The 22,936-nt window shown below is 35.3% G+C and overlaps 1 protein-coding gene across 1 annotated transcript in view; it reads left to right on the forward strand.

Annotated features, from left to right (window-relative positions):
* PLCL1 (phospholipase C like 1 (inactive)) overlaps positions 1-22,936 on the forward strand; it is a 298,458-nt gene that overhangs the window by 273,429 nt on the left and 2,093 nt on the right. The gene's annotated exons all lie outside the window — the stretch shown is intronic.

Here is a 22,936-nt window from a genome sequence, read left to right on the forward strand (position 1 = left end):
TGCTCATAAGAGGACTGAAAAGAGATAATTTAATTCTCTTTGGGTTTCTTGTCTTTTTCTAGCCTGGTTGAGACATCATTAACAATCCAAGTGACGGAACTTTAGAATTTTTTATATGATCTTTTTATAAAATCTGGGTTAACTTTTATTCTTGAATTTCTGCCTCCATTTGTGAATCATCACCATTTTCATCCCTGCCACTTTTTAAGTATTTATTGAGAGCTCATCGTATACCTAGTGCTATAAATATATTAAAATGCCCTGAGAGTTTGTTCTCCTTCCTAGAATTCACTTATGCCCCAAACACACAAAACTTCTCTCATTGGTCTTAGTTACACTTTTAGAAAAATCCTCTAATCTTGAGGTAATCATTATTTTTAATCAAAACTTGTGACTCACGAACACCAGAAAGAAATGGGACATTTTAGAGGAAATCAGAATATTCGTTGTAAAACTTGGATCAAACATATGATTGATTGGAATTAATGAATTCGATTCTTTCAAATATTTTTCTTAATACATAATGTACTTTGGCAATAACAAATAATAGCTAACAGAAAATGCTTGTTCTCTGCTGGACAATGTTCCAAGTACTTCATACTTACTAATAACTTAATTCTAATAACAACCATGTGATGTAGGCACTATTTCTAATTTGTACATGAGAAAACCGAGGGATACAAAGGTTAGGTAATAGCTCGCTTTTAACAAAGTCAGCTGACTAATGAGTGGCAGAGGCAGAATTAAAACCCAGGCAGTATGGACCTGGAGTCCTTGTCCATAGTATGACAAGACTGCCCCACTTGTTACATGGCTATTTCATGTATAATATATGCAAAACACATTGACAAGAGTAAATCCATTCTTTATCATTATAATTAAAATTATAAACATAAATATATAAATGCAAGGTAGTATCCAGATGGTTAGAGAAGGGTTTGTTTTCATAATACAATAGGCAAACTATGCCAAAATTTTAAACACAGAGGTTTCCAATGTGGTTGGATGTAGTTAACAGATTAAACTGACACACAAGTTGGAACGTTAAAAAGGGTGACTGTTATGTGCTGGATTGTGTACCCTCAAAATTCATATGTTGAAATCCTAACCCCAGGATTTTAGAATGTGACTGTTTTGTAGACGGCGTCTTCACAGAGGTAACAAAATTAAAATGAAGTCATTAGGATGTGCATTAACCCAGCAGGACTGGTATCCTTATAAGAAGAGATTAAACATAGACACACACAGAAGAAAGACCATGTGAAGACACAGGGAGAAGATGGTCATCTCCAGGCCTCAGAAGAAACTAGCCTTGTCCATACCTTGATCTTGGACTTCTAGCCTCCAGAACTGTAAGGAAATAAATTTCTGTTCTTTAATTCACCCAGTCTGTGGTACTTTGTTATATCAGCCCTAGAAAACTAATAACAGTGACTGTCTTAGTCAGTTTGGGCTGCCCTAACAAGAATAGCATAGACTGGGTGGTTTAAACATTTACTTCTCACAGTTCTGGAGGCTGGGAAGTCTGAGATGAGGTATCAGCAGGTCAGATTCTGATGAGAACTCTCTTCCTGGTTCACTCACATTGTGGAGAGACAGCGAGCTCAGGTCTCTTTATACCCTTATAAAGGCACCAATCCCACCATGGGGGCCCTACCCCCATGTCCTCATATCCAAACCTAATTACCTCTCAAAGGCTTTACCTCCAAATACCATCACATTGGGGATTAAGACTGTAACATGTGAATTTTGGAGGAACACAAACAGCAGTGACCCAGGAAAAGAAAGATTGAAGGCTAAAGTTTAAGGAGTTTTCTAACATAAAATCCATTAGGAACCCTGCCCCCCACTACCAATTTCTATTGATCATTGGCTGAAAAATATCATTTAATTAGAATGCATCCTATGTGAAGTAGGTGACTTGTTCTTGATGTGGGCAGATAGAATAGTCTCCGTAGTGATGTGATCAGAAGAATTCCACTAGCTTATATCTCCCACCAAATGTATCAGTTATTACTCCACTGGCTCCTGCCTCCCCCAGATATACTTGTTATCACACTACCTGACCTTGGAATTGCTATTTGTATCATGATCAGTCCTTTGTGTTTTTTTTCCTCCAAAAAAATTATTTTTAAAAAGGGCCTGACTAAAGTTAGGGGGCAATGTATTAGTTATAAAAGAATAGGCTAGTTTTGGGGTGAATTGACGATTTCTTGCCAGAATTAAAGAGCTGGAAAATGAGATTTTGCCAGAGTGTGGATAGCAATAGTCCTAGGAAATTCTAGGCTAAGGTGAATGTGTATTCAGAGACACCCAATTTATTCTTTCATTCAGCAAATGCTTTGGATCTCCACTTTGGGAAAATCCCTGTGCTAGTTGCTGGGGATACATGACAGAGGCAGCCACTGCATTCAAGAGTGTGTGTTCTTGTGAAAATTGCAGGTGTTAATAGTGCAAGCCATAATTAGTTAATTAAATTGTAATTGCAGCAATTATAATTTATGTTAGGAAAGAGGCTGGAGAGAGTGAAAAATTCTGTTACTTAATTCACTATATTGCTGAAGTTTGACACCATCTTTTTGTTGATGCATCCAGTGTGGAAAACATTAGCCTCAGATATCTATTGAAATAAAAGTAATTAAAATTAAATAAAACTATATATTCAGTTCCTCAGTGCCACTAGTCACATTTCAAGTGCTCAGCAGTCACATGTGACTGTGACTACCATATTGGACAGCAGAAATATTGAATAGTTCCATCATTGCAGAAAGTTTCTTTGGCAAACACTGTCTGAGCTATAGTGTTATGCCAGGTTATGAAGTAAAATAAGAGAATCCTCAACTGTTAATTTCTTAGAGAATAGAAGATATATAACTACCAAAATAGTCCGCTTTTGGCTGCTGGCCACAGTATAATTCTCATCTTAATTTGACTTTCAGAATGAGAAATGAGACTTGATTTAAACTACAGATAGCTTTCCTTTTTTTTTTTTTTGTATTATGAATATTGAGATTTTACATTCTTTGAGTGTTCATTTTCATATTTATGAGCAATTCATCCATAGGGGATTTTTATATATATTTTTTTTTATTAAAAAAACCTGACTATGTAAAATAAACATCCTGTGGTTTATAAATATGAGGAGTGTTGAAGAGTATTACTTTAGTGTAGCAACATTTGGATTCTCCACAGCTGAGAGAATTAATCTCAACTTCAGTACAGCCAATATCTGTTTTTCCAAGTCCAAGAGAAAAAAGATGATAATATGTGGATAGAGAAGAAGGAAATCAGCTGTGGTGGATTAATGCCCTTGAAGTTGATGTTAGTGGAAGATTTTATTAAAATATACAATGTGAAGCTGAGGATTAAAAAAATAATACATCATGGTGAGGGATATGCTTTTGCTACCACTCCTTAAGGTTACTCTTTGAAGGAAGCTGAGACAGCCACCAGAATCCACTGATTTCTCCCTATACCAAAACATCTCTGGCAGGTGTCAGCCTACCTGTTCAAACATATAAGTGTGGAAAGTTAAAGAGTAAGGAAGAGAGTGGCCATGGGATCTTGCTAGGAGATGGTTAGGATGCTTCAGTGTTTGTTCTGAATAGACATTATGTAAATTTATAGTCGAGCAGCACAACAAACATCAGCATATGAAATAGATAAATATTGGTAAACAAATATCTTCCGTAGAGGAATATAACTTCTCAAGTCTCTGGCATAACGAAGTTTTAAAATCCTGTCTAGGGGTTTACAATTCCTTCAGTTTGTCTCCAGTGAGGTTGCTTCACCTGGTTAAGTAGGTCATTTTCCTTAATGATATGCTGTCATTCTTCTTGTCTTAGTTTCCACTTACCCCGTCTGTTCCAGCCATCGTGTCTCTCTGCAATTCTCTAAGTAGCTCATGGGTATTCCTGCCTTCTGAGGTGATTTTGCTCTGTGGCTAATCTTTTGGATATATTTTTTCCTTCGAGTTTCTCAGAAAATGAGGAAAGATAGAAAAAGTGGAAGTAAAATGATCTGCAACCCCAGCCATGGGGCTGCCTGGAAGAAGCCATCCCTTCCCTGGCCTTTTTCTCATTTTCTCTTGGATTCCACACCTAAGGTGCTAACAGTCATTCTGTAGTATTATCAAGTTAAAAATGATACGACTGTTTCCTAAGAAGACTGGCAAGCTGTTTTTAGCTAATGTGGTGAGTGTGTGTGGTGAGTGTGTGTGTGTGTGTGTGTGTGTGTGCGTGCGTGCGCGCAAATATTCTTAGTCCTTTTGCACACTGATCGTTATAAAACTGACCTATGTCCTCTGAGAGAAAGGCAGAGGGAAGTATCTATGGGATACACCTTTCCAAGTGCTCTTCAACTCACATATCTTCCTTATTATGAATATTCGTACATGCATAATGATAACATTTTCTGTATGCTAAATCACGCTAATAAGTTGCATTGAATAGAAGCTCTCTATGTCTTATAACTATCAATACTTAAATGTGAGAACTTTACATCGTTTTAGTTGTGAATGTTAAAGTTTTTTAAACAGCAAGTATAAAGATACTGCCTTTATGCATAGAAGTATTGATATGTTAACCTATTTATTTTTTATTACATAAAATAAGCTTTATTGGACTATATAGTTACTTTTTTTTTCCTTTCACCAAATTATGAAAGCGAGTAGCTAGATTATTATTTTTTGCCTTTGAGGAGGCATGACTATTTCAGATTTTGCTAAGACATTTTCCATCTGAAAATGTGTACATTGTGTTCACTTCTAATTTAAATGCTTCCTTATCTATGTTGGTGATACGTTAATAATGGTTTTTGATCACTTGTACGTTTTCAGAATTAATTTAAGGTCACTTTTACATACTTTGAATAATCGAGGTGCAAATCTACATGGAAGCAGAAGAACAAACCAAATGATTTTATAAGGCCGTTTTTCCAACCATTGGAGCACAAGCTATTTGTGGACAGACATCTCCCCATGTAAGCCCCAAACAGGGGAGACACCTGGTGGACAAAATGAAAATTCTTCATTTTCTGCAGGTCATCATCAACGCATAGACTGTATGAAACATCTGCTTTTTTACTTTTCAATTTAGGTAGATTTACATATATTAAATGAATATGCGTTACATTTTTAATTGCTGAATAACTTTCCAACTTCATAACAAACAATAGAGTTCTGATATAGAGAAAAAGAAAAACATCAGGATACTCAGAAAATCAAATGAGAAAAAAAATCCAAAAAGTAGAGGCTGTTAGCCATTCCATTTTATATTTTGTCTTTTTCTTTTCACAATTTATTGTTCTGCCTAACCATGTTTATTCACATAAAAAGCCTTTTGAGATAAAAGACTTTCAGCTCCCTTCCATCCTCCCTACTTGCTATCTCTCCCTGCCTACGCAGCGAAACTTCTTAATAAGATTGTTTACACTTACCGTATCTACTTCCTTACCTCCCACACACTCCTTAGCCGACTTTAATTTGTCTTCTTCCCCCGACACTCCATTAAATCATTCTCACCAAGGTCACGGGATCTTGTGAACACTTTCCAGCTTTTATCTTATTTGACTACTTGGGAACAGTCTATGTGTCTGATCACTCCCTCGTTGCATCACTGCTTCCCTTGACTTCTGGGACACCACATTCTCCGGCTCTTCCTCTAGACTAGGCTCTCTTCTCTTCTTACTTCACCGTTTCTCTCTGGGTCATACTGTTCATGCAAATGGTTTTTGTTACCCTCTCTACGCTGTCAAATCCCAAGTGTATATATTTGGTTCATGTGTCTCTTCTTATCTCTAGATGACCACCATTTGCTACCCCTCCCTCTCAACTACCTACCAGGCATCGTCTCACTTTGGGGGTCTGTCGGCCACAGTGAAGTCAGCCTGTCTCGGCTTTCAGCGACACCTTTATTATCCCTACCTGAATGAATGAATGACAACTCGGAGTTATTAAACAAGAATCCTGGGAGTTGTCCTTGATCTTTTTCCTAAATCTCCAGCTGTAAGCATTACCAACTATTACTGGGTCAACCTCCTTCCTAAGTATCTCCCTGGAGATCCCATTCCCATAATCATTGCCTTGGTTTTCTTCATTTATCACTTGAATTAGTGAAAAACCTTTCCTTTCCCGTATATTCCTGCACCCCTCCACAGCTGGGGTAACCTTTCTAAATATAAGTCTGGTCATGGCCACTCTGCCTGCCCAGAAGCCTTCCACGGATTCCTGTGGCTCCTCCTGCAAGCTTCTTAGCTTCCCCTATGGAGCTTTTCGTGACAGCCCTTCTCTCTAGCTTTGTCTCTTAGCTCCTTCTTCCATGTGCTACTTCAGCCACACTGAACTTTTTTCCAGTTTCACAGTGGCACCAGTTATGCTCTCATGCTGGGCAGTTATGTTTCAAAGGTGTGTCTTGTATCCCTGTTCCCTGGGCACCCCAGCCCTGTGGTTTACACACTGCATGAGGGGCACTTTATCTGCTAGCTCAGGTACCAAGTCTGCAGGATATCGTTACTGACTCCACTCCTCAACAGGGCCAAGTGTCTTTGCCACGTGTCCCCACAGTCTCCTGCTCTTCTCCTATCGTAACACTTTAATTGCTTCCTCAGCTCTTTCCCACTAGACAGTCTCTTCTCTAAAACAATTAAATGATGAATTTTAACACAGCAATTTTAAACTGAGCCCTAATTAATAAATGATAGACTTTTAGTATATTAGGTGAACACCAGAGGACATCTCATTTAATCCTCTCATTTAATAGAGAAGGAAATTGCAGCCAATAAGAGTTAACGATGTTCCTAAGGTCACGTAGGTAATTCATCATTTGTTAATCATTCTTCTCAGTGCAGATGTCAGCCACAACTCCTGTCTTTTCTCTCATTTTGACTGATCCTGGTTTCCTCTACAAGAAGCCTGCAAAGCCTTAGCTGGGATGAAAGCATGGTTTAAACTTCATGTTGCCTTGGTTATCAACCAAACAAATGGTAGGGTTAAACTTATAAGAGGCCTGTCATTTTGCATTTAAGATAATTTTTTTTTTTTTTAACTGCGTTACCAGGAACAGGGGCTCATTCAGGCTCCTTCCAGTGGGACTACATGTGACAAAAAAGGAAACACATTTCCTGGGTAGAGTAGAAGGCATAGAATGGGCAGCCTCACAGAACTTTGGGCTAAAAGATCATGACAATTCAAGCAGGCTATAGGGGACTGTTATTGTTTCTTCTCCCTCAGAAGCAAAACTTTGTGGATTTTCACTCTCATGTTATGATCTTTGAGGGGCTCAACTCTTCCCTTTCTCTTTCCTCTGTATATTTTTCTAGTACTTCTTTTTGTTGGGAATTGACTAAGGCTCTTTGAAATTCATAAGCTCACTTTCTGAAAGGGTTAATCTGACTGGTTTGACTAATTACTGTCATTGTTGACTGGAGTCAAGACAGCTCATAGGTCACTGGAAAGCTACTAATTGGCCATTCTCGGGCCGTGTGGGAATGATAGGTCCAACTAGTTGTGGCCAAGAAGGTGGGCTCTTACAGTATGGAGCAGGGCCATCTCAGCTCAAGTCAGCCTGGACTAATTTTGTTAGCAAAGGTCTGTGCATATGGACAGGATTATACAAAGCTTGTCAAATAAAGTTCTGGATAATACAAGGCTTGTCAAATGAAGTTCATGGTCATAATTTAAAGTTCCTCTAAAGATGTGGGTTTTTTTGTTTTTTTGGTATGCATCTCTAAGGCCTAAAAAGTATCAGCTACTGAAAATATTGAAATTGAATATGAATATTCTCTCCCACTAGTTTCTGAATAGTTTGATTTTCACAGTCATCTATTCTGGGAAGAAATCTGAGGCCTAGATTGGAAGAGCACACAAGAACATGTCAGCATGACTTTCGCAAAATTGAATGGATTTGGTGAATGTATAGTGAGTTTTTCCAGGCACATATATTTATAAAGTAGATTTAAAAATAAGAATGTAGGAGTGATGGTATTTGACATTCAGAATAAATATTTTGACAAGCACATGTCATGATTTAATGGTGCATATTCCTTAAAGTAGACAGGAGTAAAGCTATGGAAATGAATGTCTTTTGAGGAAGTGGTACTTAACTTCTGTGAACCTGATGTTGAGTTTCCCGTGTACTCTCCTGTCACTCATGCTTTTACTCTAACTTCACATAACTGGATCATTATTTTCAAAGATGCCAGTAATGTGTGAACCTGATTGGATTCTGGATTTTCAAAAAAAGCTGTAAAAGATGTTTTGGGACATTTGGACACATTTAACATACACTTCATATCATGTGAAATTACTGAATGAATGTTAATTTCATTTGGGCTAATAATAGTATTATGGTTATAAAGAATGTCCTTATTTTCATGATATGTCTAGTGAGGTATTTAAGAAGTATACATAGTTACATGAGTGAGAATAGATAAATCGATTAAGCCAACATGACATAGTATGAACAACTGGGAAATACAAATGCTATTAGTTCAATTTTTGTGCAGTGTAATTTTAAAAATAAATATAAGTTAGAGGAAAATGTGTTGCTAGTAGTTTGGTGTTGTGAACGGCTTGAGTTTCAGACCTGAGAGCTGAACAAATCTCGGATTAAGGAAAACGGGTCTTGACATTTCCTTGGAGTAACAAGTAGTCTGGTGTTTAACCAAATGCCCTGCTGAATTTGGGGCACCAACAGTGAATACCTCATTAATGACAAAATCTTGAAACAGTCTTTGTGGAGGAGCCAAGTTGGCCGCTCCTCAGTTTAACTATTAATAAGAAGTGGCGTATTTCATTCAATAGCTGCTTTACCGTCATTAATAAAACAATGATCCATTAAATGGAGGGTGCAGGAAAGTTGCCTCTTTGACAATCTTGCTTACAGTTATTTAGCCACTGCAATTAACACTAACTTTAGAACTCATGGCAGTGTGAATGGGTCCCTATAGATGGTCTAGCCCTGTACACACCATCATGCACTCCTAAAGGGGATAGTTTCAGCCTATTTCAAAACATTATAATTTTGCAGAGAATACGTGTCCTTGGTAAAAGGACACTTCTAGACTAGATGCAATATGGCTGTCACTGGGCTGCAGGGAAAGCCATGCACACAGAAGGCAGTGTGAATGATGCCTCTGGAGTTGTGCAACACAGGACCAGATGTCACAAAACCCACTTGCTTGCTGAAATTTTCAGCACCACAGAGGTGGTTAAACAGCTTGAAGGTCTTTTGTGATCAATTCATTCTGATTTTGGACTGTTGTTATTGCATCTATGCTTTTGTTCTGGCATTTTTGCAAATTTACTTTTTGGATGGATCAAGTAGCCAATAATTTAGGAAATGTAATCAGTAATTTCTTAAGGCAAAAACCTTACCAAGCAAATGCCAGAATGCATTTGAAAAAATAACCTTCTAACTTTAGTAATTGTCTGTATAGCCTTTGTCTGTTCTGGAGTTTGGAACATCCTACATCTTTCAAGCTGTTCTAAATAATATTTTTGAAATGGGAATAGCATGAGTTGGCTAAGTAGAGGTTTCTATAGAAGCTCCTTTTACGTTTGGCTTGTGCACTCATGATACTAGTAGGAATTCAGACTTCAGGGTGATTTATTATTCAAGGAAAGTTAACTCGAGGTATTGGAACTTTTAAACAGTATTTGCTTTTTTGTGCTGATGACCATCCAGTACTAAAGTTTTATTTGAGATGCAACTAATTACCTTTGTCACTTTGCTAAAGGTTGATATTAATCTTCTGTCCTTTCTTATTAGGTCTGTTGACATAGAGGCAGATGATCACAATAATGGGAGGAAAAGAGCAGAGAACAGGGTATCCACAGGCAGTGACTCTTATTGTTTTATTGAATGGTTCTTTTGTCAAAATGGCTGCAAGAGAATTTTCAGGATGCCAGTATCATCACATAAACCCAAATTCATAAAGCTTTCTGCAGTTGAATCATATTTTTAAAGTTTAGCTCAGGGTTTTCTATTATTCAGCTCACTGCGGTCGAAGCAATTCTGTTGACATTTTCTGTAAGTGGATTAGGCTCATAGTCATTTGCCCACAGCGGACAGATGGCTTCTTAAGCAGAGCACCCTCGCAGGAACCTATCCTATGGTATCTTCAGAAATATAACGGGTCTGTCACAAAAAGATAATGTTTGTCATTAATTTATTTTGGTGACAGATGATTTTAGTTTATTTTTACTTTTTCATCTGGCTTAAATGAAACAGCTGTTTAAATTTTTTTTACTCCAATAGTGAGCAACATTCCAGTGTTTTACCCTAAACAATGTTGTAAGCTCTAAATTACAAATAAGAAAATAAGCTTGTGAAGCAGGGAGGATGATATGTTCTGGGCCTCTCCAAGGAAAGGTTGCACATCAATGCAGGTGTTACTCTTTTTATTTTAATCGTTATGGCGTGTTGTGTAGGACTAATGGGTGATCAAGACTGAATTTTGTTCTAAGTAAGTTTATTTCCCCGCCCCACCACTTCACCAATTTGTCTTTTTTTACGTTTCAGAGTGGTTTTTGTTTCCTCACATGTTATAAGGTAAGGTGCAATAGACATCCATAACATCGTCATTGATAAGGAAACACTGCATTTATTGAAACCGTTTAGTTTTTTTTGTTTATAGAATAATAATAATAGCTAATAATCATTAAAGTTTGCTACATATCTTAAGCATTGTTCTAAATGATTCACATGTATTATCTCTATTAATCTCACAATAAGCCTACAGATGGGTATAATTACTATAGCCATTTCATAGATGAGGAAATTGTTTCACTGAATGACCTTGCCCAAGGTCGAAAAGTTAAGAGGTTGTAAAGCCAGGATATGAATGCAATTAGTCTGACAATGGAGGTCACACTGTAAGTTCACCTATGGAATAACAATATGGTTACAATTCAAAGTCTCTAAACCAAATTGTTATTATATGAGAAATGTGAATCCTTTGAATCTGATGTATTCCTTCATCACTCCTGGAATTCTGGTTCTGCTCCTCAGCTCAGGCAGCCCTTTACATGAGAGGTATCCCAGAGACCTGAGAACTAACTGACGAGTCCTCTCATTAACAGCATCCTTTAAAATGTTTAGCTGATGCTTGCAATAAATCTTATACTTTTAAATTTTTAATTTTTGGAGCTCATCTATTAGGGCTTATGATGGTATCTTTGAAATGACAATCAATCATCTTCATATTTCTTTCACACATGAATCTTCTACCATTGCTTTTGTATTTCAGTTCTCTGAAAATTTGGCTCAGATTAAAATTATTAAATTCTTCTAAACTCTGAAGTTTGCAACATTGAAGGCAAAAATCAGACATTAAAGTACCAACACCAAAGGCAGTATTTTTGTCTGATATATTCATGGGGTTCTATCAAAGGATTTTTTTTTTAAATTTTTTTTTAAAATCTAGTTGGTCTTAAGCTATTAGATGACATGTTCAACATATCATGTAATGTATTTAAATGAAAAGAAAAATAATATAGTAAAGAAAAAGCACCTATTGGCTTGGGAAACAGGCATTATTAATTTCCTTTACACTTATTTCCTGTATGAATCTGGGTAATATATTTATTTAGCTTTCTTGAGTCCATTTCTTTATAAAGTTAAAAAATATATAGCTTTCCTTCAAATGTCTCAAAGTTTTGAAATAATTGCTAAGAAATGTTACTTAGCAGAACAAAATGATAATGTCTCTAAATGAAACTTTATTATTTTCCAATTTCAGTGTTTTTTTTCAGGTATAAATTTCAAGGAAACAAAATAAATTCTAAGTAGGTAAAATATAAGGAAAAATAGAATTTATTAGGCAAGTTTGGATAATGTGGCATAGGAGCACTATCCTTCCAGAACACTCTGTCATGCTATCTATATCTGTATCTGTAAGACTGTAAGACTGAGGACCAAAAGGTCCTCATATCGTACTTCATTCATTATAATACGCCAAGAAAGAAATAAAGATGCCTCTCTATCATTCAGATTGTTGCTCAGTTATGACTTGCCTGTTCCCTAGACTGTATGTTCTCACAGAATCACAATCCTTTTAAGCTCATAGTACAAATGGTGTATAGACACAACTATTTTTATGGCTTTTTGGTTTATGCTTGTATGCCTAGCAAGATTTAAGTTCTGTGAGAGCAAGAAGAGCATCTGTATTCACATTCTTATGCCCAGTCTAGCCTGGTTGTTCTTTTTGGGGGCACTACTGCCCCCTAGAGGATGTTTTAGGAAATTGTGGAGGTGATTGGGAGGAGTCTCCTGGCATTTGGTGGCAGTGGTCAGGAATGCTGGATGTCCTGCACAGTAGGAAGGTGTAGCATAATTAAGAATTGCCCCATTTCCTGCAAGACTTTCTTAAGCCCTGCCTGACTAAACCCTCCAAAATACAAATTTAAGTACTTTAGTAAATTATATTAATTTTTTTATGAGAAGTCATATGAAAGGCCTAATAATTAAGGGAAAGGTAGTTACTGAAAGAGAAGTCTAAATGAATAAAGATATTGTTTCCATATTGTTGAATAATTTATTCACTGTGGGAATTATGTTTATTGAATAATTGCTATACAGTATTACTAGAACAAACTGGGAAGTGAGATGTTGGTTTTAATTTGAAACTTTATTTGTTATTATTGACAATTCCTGGTAGGCCATCTACAGTGTCTTGCAAAGTAGAAGTTGATATTATCAATCACAAGAAAAATGTCCTATGAGGTATTTTTGAAGGTTTGTCAAGTTTAGTGGAGTGTATGGACATTATTAACTTTCTCACTTGTGGAATTATCAGATTTTTCTCCATGATGAGAGTCTGTACTTGTCTTGGCATATTATCCCTACCTTAATTAAAGTTAATTTCTTCCTTCTTTTATTATATATCTGTATCTATATCTGTATCTGTAAGACTGTAAGACTGAGGACCAAAAGGTCCTCATATCGTACTTCATTCATTATAATACGCCAAGAAAGAAATAAAGATGCCTCTCTATCATTCAGATTGTTGCTCAGTTATGACTTGCCTGTTCCCTAGACTGTATGTTCTCACAGAATCACAATCCTTTTAAGCTCATAGTACAAATGGTGTATAGACACAACTATTTTTATGGCTTTTTGGTTTATGCTTGTATGCCTAGCAAGATTTAAGTTCTGTGAGAGCAAGAAGAGCATCTGTATTCACATTCTTATGCCCAGTCTAGCCTGGTTGTTCTTTTTGGGGGCACTACTGCCCCCTAGAGGATGTTTTAGGAAATTGTGGAGGTGATTGGGAGGAGTCTCCTGGCATTTGGTGGCAGTGGTCAGGAATGCTGGATGTCCTGCACAGTAGGAAGGTGTAGCATAATTAAGAATTGCCCCATTTCCTGCAAGACTTTCTTAAGCCCTGCCTGACTAAACCCTCCAAAATACAAATTTAAGTACTTTAGTAAATTATATTAATTTTTTTATGAGAAGTCATATGAAAGGCCTAATAATTAAGGGAAAGGTAGTTACTGAAAGAGAAGTCTAAATGAATAAAGATATTGTTTCCATATTGTTGAATAATTTATTCACTGTGGGAATTATGTTTATTGAATAATTGCTATACAGTATTACTAGAACAAACTGGGAAGTGAGATGTTGGTTTTAATTTGAAACTTTATTTGTTATTATTGACAATTCCTGGTAGGCCATCTACAGTGTCTTGCAAAGTAGAAGTTGATATTATCAATCACAAGAAAAATGTCCTATGAGGTATTTTTGAAGGTTTGTCAAGTTTAGTGGAGTGTATGGACATTATTAACTTTCTCACTTGTGGAATTATCAGATTTTTCTCCATGTTGAGAGTCTGTACTTGTCTTGGCATATTATCCCTACCTTAATTAAAGTTAATTCTTTCCTTCTTTTATTATATACAAATAAATCTGCTCTGTGATCATTATTTGTTTTTATACTAGTGTCTGTCTGATACATCTGCGTTGTCATTTTCCTGTATTTTTTTATGTGTGAAATGGCATCTGATCTTATTTCTCTTTTATACGTAAATGAATTCATATTAAGTAAAGGCAAGCATCTGCTGCCTACTTCATTCTGGTTTCTTGTGTGCCTGCTTGGGTGGGCATTTATGTATTGCCATACATATTATTTTGTTTTAAATGACCATTATCTTATTTCTTCTTACATTATAGCTAAGATACTATATTAACATAATTTTTAATAATGTATATAACTAGGTTATGTTATTTATGACTTTTAGGATACTAAAGGGAGCCTTACGAAATATTTGTTTTAAAGGAACTTGGTTCTGATAGGGTTGAGAACCGCAGGTCAGAGACAAAATCTGATATATGGTAAATGTTTAACAAATATTTGCTTGAAGGATAGATAGATGAATAAAGCAACAATAAAGACCCAAGTCCTCACTGATAGCTTAATGAGTCCACCATTGTTACCCAATCAAAAAGAGGAGATGGGTATGTATCTGTTCACATGTACACAGATTAGAGCAATGTACAATCGGGACAACAAATGGGAAGTGGAGACATTAAATTAAATGTATACATACACATATATTTAAGCTCTGGTGAACAAGTGCATCTCAATGCAAAAACTCAATGGTTTTATCGATGAATGAAGACGTTACCCATCATTAAGAGTACCTATGGTCAGTAGTGTAGCTCCTTGATTTTTTATTTTATTATTATGATTATGGTATTATTTTTCAGCTTTATTGAGATATAATTGGCACATACCATTGTGTAAGTTTAAGGTGTACAATGTGATGATTTGATATATGTATATATTGTGAGATGATTACCACAATAAGGTTAGTTAACACATCTATCACCTCATGTAGTTACCTTTTTGTTTTTTGTGGTGAGAACATTAAGATTTTCTCTCTTAGCAACTTTAGAGAATACAATACAGTATTGTTAACTGTAGTCAGTATGTTGTACATTAGAGCTAAAGAACTTATTTATCTCGTAACTGGATGTTTCTGCCCTTTGACCACCTTCACCCATTTACCCCAACCCCCTGCCTTTGGCAACCATCAGTCTACTCTATGTTTATGAGTTCTGTTCCTTTAGATTCTGCGTATATGTGAGATCATCTAGTATTTGTCTTTCTCTGCCTTATATCATTTAGTATGATGCCCTCAAAATTCATCCATGTTGTTGAAAGTGGCAGGATTATCTTCTTTCTCATGGCTGAATAATATTCCATATATATATATATATATTTGTATAGTAAAATATATATAAATATTAAAGATGTTATATACATGTCAAATACACATATATTAAAGATGTTATATATAAAGAAAATGTGAGATGCGTATTTATAAAGAAGATGCAATATGTATGTATGTGTATATATGTATCTGATGAAAACTCAGATTGTTTCAATTTGGGGGGATATTGCAAATAATGCTGCAATGAACAGTGGGTGTAGATATGTCTTCAAGATCCCAATTTCATTTATTTTGGATATATACCCAGATATGGATCACATAGTAGTTCTATTTTTAATTTTTGGGGAAACCTACATACTGTTTTACAGAGTGGCTGTACCAATTTACATTCCTACCAACGGTGCATAAGGATTCCCTTTCTCCACATCTCTGCTCATCTCTTGTCTTTTCGGTAATAGCCATCTTAACAGACGTGAGGTGGTTTGATATCTCATTGTGGTTTTGATTTGCATTCCCCTGATAATGAATGATGTTGAGCACCTTTTCATGCACCTGTTGGCCATTTGTACATTTTCTTTGGAAAAATGTCTATTCAGGTCTCTGCCAATTTTAAAAATCAGGTTATTTATTTATATTTTTGCTATTGAGTTGTTATATATTTTGAGTTGTTATATATGTATCTAGTTCCTTATATATATTTGGATATTAACATCTTATCAGGTATATGGTTTGCAAATATTTTCTCCCATTCAGTATATTGCCTTTTCATTGTGTGTATTTTTTTTTTTCCCCTCCTGTAAAGAAGACTTCATTTGGTATAATCCCACTTGTTTGTATTTGCTTTTGTTGTTTGTGCTTTCGGTGTCATACCCAAAAAATCATTGCCAAGATCAATGTCAAGGGGATTTTCCCCTTATATTTTCTCCTAGGAGTTTTACAGTTTTATGATTTCAAGTGTAACATTTAAGTCTTTAAACCATTTTGAGATAAATTTTGTGAGTGGTCTACAGGGGTGCAATTTTATTCTCTTGCATGTGAATATCTAGTTTTCCACTCATTATTTATTGGATATTCTTGGCTCTCTTGTCAATTATTAGTTTATTGTATGTGGGTTTATGGCTAGGCTCTCAGTTCCATTTATCTATATGTCTGTTTTTATGCCAAAGCCATACTCTTTTGATTATTGTAGGTTTGTAATATTGTTTGAAATCAGGAAGTGGGATGGCTCCAGCTTTGTCCTTTTTTCTCAGGATTGCTTTGGCTGTGTGTGTGTGTGTGTGTGTGTGTGTGTGTGTGTGTGTGTGTGTGTTTCCATATGAATTTTAAGATTATTTTTCTCTTTCTGTGAAAAATTCCATTGGAATTTTCATAAAGATCCCATTGAATTGAAAGATGACTTTGGGTAGTGTGGACATTTCAATAATACTAGTCTTTCTGATCCATGAACATGACATATCGTTCCATTTCTTTTTGTCTTCTTCCATTTCTTTCATTCACTTTTTTATAGCTTTCAGTGTACAGCTCTTTCACCTCCTTGGTTAAATTTATTCCTAAGTATTTTATAATTTTTGATGCTATTTTTAATGGAATTTTAAAATTTCTCTTTCTGATAGTTTGTTGTTAGTATATAGTAAAATAACTGATTTTTTAATGTTGATTTTGTATTCTATAACTTTACTGAATTCATTTATTAGTTTTAACAGTTTTTTTTTTTTGGTGGCCTCTTTAGGGTTTTCTAGATATAAGGTCAGGTCATCTACAATCAGAAACAGTTTTACTTCTTCCTTTCTGATTTAGAATTCTTTTATTTCTTTTTCTTGCCTAATTGCTCTGGCTAGGATTTCCAGTACCATGTTAAATAAGAATAGTGTGAGTGAGCACCATTTTCTTGTTCCCAATCTTAAAGGAAATGCTTTCAACCTTTAACCATTGAGTACGTTACCTGTGGGTTTGTCATATATAGCCTGTATATGTTAAGGTACAGTCCTTCTATACTCAATTTATTGAGAGTTTTTATCATAAAAAGATGTTGAATTTTGTCAAAGGATTTTTATGCATCTATTAAGATGACATGATTTTTATCTTTCATTTTATTAATGTGATATAATTATATTAGTATTAGTATTTAAATATTAAACTACTTCATTTATATATAATATTCTATATATACAACTAAACAAATTCTCATCTATATTAAAAACTGTTTTGAAAAACTATGGTTAATACAAGGGTTTTCTGCTTAAGAAATGTTACCATTTGAAGTAAATAGGGATCTTCTTTCCTTCAACACTCAAGTTAGTCAAGATTTTTTGATGAGAAATATAGTGTAACAATGTAGGATGTTATTTGACAAAGAAATATGGGGGAAAATATCTTTTTTGCCAGGGCTTTAAAACGTATGCTTTCAAATTTAACTTTCAAATATAATTTTTCATTTTGTTGAATTTTAACAGAGTATGACTTCACATTTTTTATAGCCTTTTGCATGGTCAAGCTTATTAAACATGTCATTCTGCTTTATTTTGCAATGTTGCTTTCTCTTTGGTATTAAATTGCTCTTAAAATTTCTTTGGAATATTTTCTATACTTCATAAATTATTCTTCCTTCAGAACTAGATTCTCAAGTATTGAAAAAGATGTATTTGTGTTCTGTTTCCATAGTCTTCAGAAACATTTGATCAACTGAGTTTATGACCAATACTAAAATACATCAGTCACAAAACTAATTAAAAAAAACAACTTACTATAAAATTATGAAATCTAATGGCTCAGGTGACCATGTCTAATATAATTCCCTTTCTGTTCCTATAAAAATAGTGTAATTGCATTCTGAATAAAGTTTTGAAAAGCAGTGTTTAATTTGTTTTGAGTTCAGAGTTTCAGAAGAATAACGTAAAAAGCTCCGTTAAGCCAGTACTCTTAGATAAGAACTACTCTACAATTTTTCATCCATATTTTTTAAGTGTTTGTAAAGTAAAAATTCACCTTTTTAAGTGATGAGTAGAATGCAGTTGAAATATTTGGTTGCTAAGGTGTTGAAAAATAATAAATCTGAGTGTTGATATCAAAATGGAATGGAAACTTCTGTGTTTGTATGATTAGAGTATTTTGTCCATAATCCTCTAATGGCTACACCTTTGAGCTTTGCAACTCTTGTTAATATTTTGTATGCAATCCCTACATAGCTAAGCTTTCATTCTGGAAAGCAAGAATTCTAGGCCATTTTTGCACAGTATTACCAAATATTCCGTAATGTAACATCAAAAGAAATACACCTATCATGAATGACATCAACACATTTTTGATCTGCTATTTTAACTTCTCAGATAACGGGCATTGTAATAGTTGTTTCTATTTCTTTGCAACAAAATATTAACCTCTTTAGATAATACTGAAATTCTCCCAAAGCACGGTTTTTGAACTGGTAAGATAGTTAGTGGTGCACAGCTCACCACGGTGTAGTCTTGTCTACCAAATAGTAACTGGAACAAATAAAGAGGCCAGCTTTTACTGCAGCATTATTCATGGGTGGCTCTAGTTGTGGGTGTGAACTCGTAGATGGAAAAAATATCAGAGGACTCAGTCTGCCATTGAGTGTATGCTGAAAAATACCACCACAAGTCTGCTTGGAGACAGAGCTGCATTTGTTTATGTGTACAGTTGTGTATATGTGAGGCTCTCTCTATTCCCAGAGTTCCAATTAGCTGCTTTAAATATTTGTGGTGTGCTCTGAGACAACCCACACATTTCCTTCACACGTGATAAGGACACTGGTTAAGATGTTCTCCTGTTCTTTTCATGCACTGATATCACAAGGGCTAGTGCAGTTCATGGGAAAAATGGATGTGAAGGAGTCATGGATGTCTTTTGTAAATTACTCTGCCAGATTGTAGCCAGAGCTATTTTCAAACAGTGGTAGTGGAGGAACTGCATTTCTCAGTGAGAACAGAAATAACAAAAATCCTAAATTTTTTTTGATAGATGATAATATGTATTACTAATAGGTAACTTACAAATATATAACTAATAACAACTTAAATTTAGAATTCTAGCTCCTTTTAATGTTATGATATGATAAGATAATGTGTGCAAATTAGTTTGCACTTAGTATATTAAATTTTCGATAAATGTTAACTTCTGATTGGTTTTGTGATAGTATTTTATTTTCAATAATAAATTTATCAGTAGTAATAAAAATTTTGGTGGTAAATGGTACAGCAGCCCCATTTACAATCTAAATTGCATCAGGTATTTCTTGATTTCTAGATAATTATTTTAATTGCAATTTAATGCATTTGGAAGGATTTGGTTATGAATGTCTAATGTCTCTTTAAAAATTAATTAATCATTGCTTATTTTTAGATTTAAAATCACTGTACTGATTTCTCTAAGGTTTTCTATAATTCCAAGTGTCATTTTTTAAACATGTTGGGATTTCCATGGATTCTTACATTCAGAAGCCAAATAACTGTGAAGGCTGAATTGGTGGCCCATTGCTCTTGAGACTTTTGATAATCCTGTTGTCCCATCATCATCAGTCTGCCTGAGATGTTCTCTATTACTTTCCTTTGGGTTAAAGCAGTCTTTCTCATCCTGTCCCCCTACCTCCCCCCTACTCCCCCACCTGAAGCATCCCTAGTAACAGAAGAGAGAAACTCCAAATTCCCATGAGATGCTAGTGTACTGAAATGTCAGCAGCAGCTTGACATTTCTTCCAGGCTGAGTTTTCAATGATCAAATCATACCTTAATTTTACATTCAAGGCCATCACCATCCCAGACTAATTTTAGTATTCGAGAGGTGTTTCAATTTGTAGACCACCAAATAAAATTAGTTCTCCTGGGTTTCTCTCCTTTCTCCTCCTCTCCCAAGGCAACTGTTTAAGAATTTTTGAGCATATTCTTTAGAAATGCCCTGTGACAGTACTCCTTAAATGCATACTAAACATTGATATCTTTAAATGGCTTAGCTGATCTGAATACCTTATATGTCTTGTAGGAAATAATACACAGGACAGTGATGTTTTGAGGAAGGTGATATGTGTAAGCTGGCTAGTTAGAAGGACTTTGAGGAGAAATGTAGCAGGGTAGAGAGAGGGATGCTAGTTGGGTAGAGGAAATCACTGCACGTAAAATGAGAAAAAAATCAGCACTAAAAATGAATGCTAGGATGGGGATTAACAATAAACTTCACCCTCTCTACAAAGATTCTTCGAATGAGTGTTTTCTGGTTCTAGTACATTAATCGGGAGTGCTCAGGGAGTTAAATCCTTGAATCACAGAATGGAAAGATGACCTCCATTCCTCCTACTTAAAAAGGTAGAAAAATTTTTTTACATAATGTTTCAATGTAAACTCTTCATAACTTAGTCTTTCATGTTTTTCTTCTTCTATTAGTTAACAGTTCAATTTCTCTTTCTGCTTTTCTTTTTTGCTTGTATCGTTCAGCCAGGATGTGTTGTCTCCTGGTTATCAAGAGATGATGTAGTCGTGTTTTGTGCACTGGCACAAATTGTTTTCTCCACTTGGCCATTGTTTCCTAGAGAGACTGACTTCTATTTACCAGAGCTGGCACCATCTGGCATTTAGGCCTGAATGCCACCTCTCAGACTGAGATGACATTCTGACTGATTAATTAGACATGTTTTGTAACCTGCTGCAGGAAAAGGATGTGAGGGCATTCTGCATTAATAGTATGGAGCTTGATATTTTTGCATGTTTCACAGTTCTCTTGCAATAAAGGAAGATACCTATTTTGGTTTTGTTAATGCTTTTAAAATGCTTGATGAAAATTTCAAAATTAAAAATAAAAAGGGAGCTTTCCAAAGTAATACTCTGAAAATGGGTATGGGTATAATCTCCTTATCAATACTTTGTTTTCTGAAGGCGTCTTTCTATTTGTAAAAACAGTAGCACTATACATATCTGTAAATCAGACTCCTGTAGATGCATTTTAAACAAGTTAGAAAAATTTATAGTAAAATATGTGCAGCACCAAGATATTTATTATAATTGTAGACAATGTTAAATTCTTTTCATATCACCTTATAGCATAGTTTACTTGTGATTATTTAAATCACAAACACCTTTTCAACATATTTTCTTTAATCTTTAGGACTGTGAGGAAGGCAAAAGGGTATTTTTATTTTACAGAAAAGAGAATGGGCCCAGAAGAAATTATTGTAACTAAAAGCAAAACTAAGATACTTTGACTTTTGTCCCTGCCAGTGTGTTCTTGGCATACCCTATCTTTGTGATCCTCTAGATTCCATCTCTAAGTTCTATTAGATTGCCACATAGATAATGAATTTCTTTATATCTGTGTTGTTTCCATGGGTAACAATAAATAGGAGGCTTTAATATGCTTTGTAGAGAGTGTATGATTTGCCTTGAAGAGATGCCATGTCATGTCATGGTTAAGACTACGGACTCTGGACCCAACAGCTGGATTGTACTTAAACCCCAGCTCTACCACTTAGCAGCTGCATGACTCTGAGAAAAGTGACTGCTCTGGGCCTTAGTTTTTGTTTTTTTTTTCCATTTCTAAACTGAGAATAAGAAAAGTGCCAGTCTCGTAAGAATGTGTGGCAGTGAATGAATGATGATATATGTCAAGTACAAACAAAAGAGTCCGCACCAAGTAACTTTATATTGTATTATTATTACTTAAGAATTGGATGTGATTTCACTTTTCAATGTCCAGAGGGGACTCTTTACATCTATACTGTTAAGAACTGACCCCCCAAATTCTGCTGGCATAGTGAATATTTTTCTCTTACAAAATCTGTCTATCTGACAGAGTGTGTGTTCTCTAGTCTTTAGTCTTAGTCTAAATTATAACATGGTGTGTGGAACAGAGCACTGATCCAAAGGAGAAGACCAATACTTTAGTCCCAGCTCAGTCATTGACCAGCTGTGACTTTAGGTCATTCATTTAACTTCATCAAGTTCAGCTTCTTTTCTCATCATGAGAAGGCTAGAATATACAACTTCCAAGGCTACTTCCAAAATCTCATCCCATGATTGAGGTAATTAAGTTTACTTTAACAAAAATATTAGGCGAAACCCTACTTATTCATCCCATTTAGAGAATTGGCAAATGCCTGTATGGATTTTGAAGAATGAAACATGTCAAGGCTTTTTAAAAAAAGTATAAGGTCCCTCACACACCTGAGGAAAAGTGTTCATCAAATTAAAGTGATAAAATAGTGTAACATGGATTACCTTGCATAAAATAGGTGACTTATCTTTTATCTGGGTCTCAGTTTTGTAGAGGAACTCTCCAGCAATCAGTGTCACCCCCACATCCTCCCATATTGTCCTTTCATTTTCTGGGTCACACTATCAGGCATCACTGTGAGAATAGAGAGAAGGGGGGCAGGGAAGAGAACTACTTCTCTTGTCTGTACACTTTGGAAACATGTTCTAGCTTCCCCACGCTTAATTCTTCAGGCTCCTGGACCAGCATCAGTGTGTACACTTGATCTTTATAACGATGAAACAAAATAAGAAATAAAAATAATGGGAAAAGATCTTTCTCAGACCTTGATGTAACTAACAGCTGAGGATTTCCTGTGATCCTCGTTTGCTTTTTGTTTTGATTGACATGCTGAGCCTCTGGAGCTTCTCTTTCTCCATCAGCCAGATGGGAATGTTGTCCTTGGGATGATGGAAAAGACAGAAGGAATTGTGGATAACTTATAATTTTCTAAAAGGCAGATAGCAAGGATAATCTCTCTCTCTCTCTCTCTCTCTCTCTCTCTCTC

The sequence above is a fragment of the Pteropus alecto genome, unplaced genomic scaffold (assembly GCF_000325575.1).
Source record: "Pteropus alecto unplaced genomic scaffold, ASM32557v1 scaffold3, whole genome shotgun sequence".
NCBI lineage: Eukaryota > Metazoa > Chordata > Mammalia > Chiroptera > Pteropodidae > Pteropus > Pteropus alecto.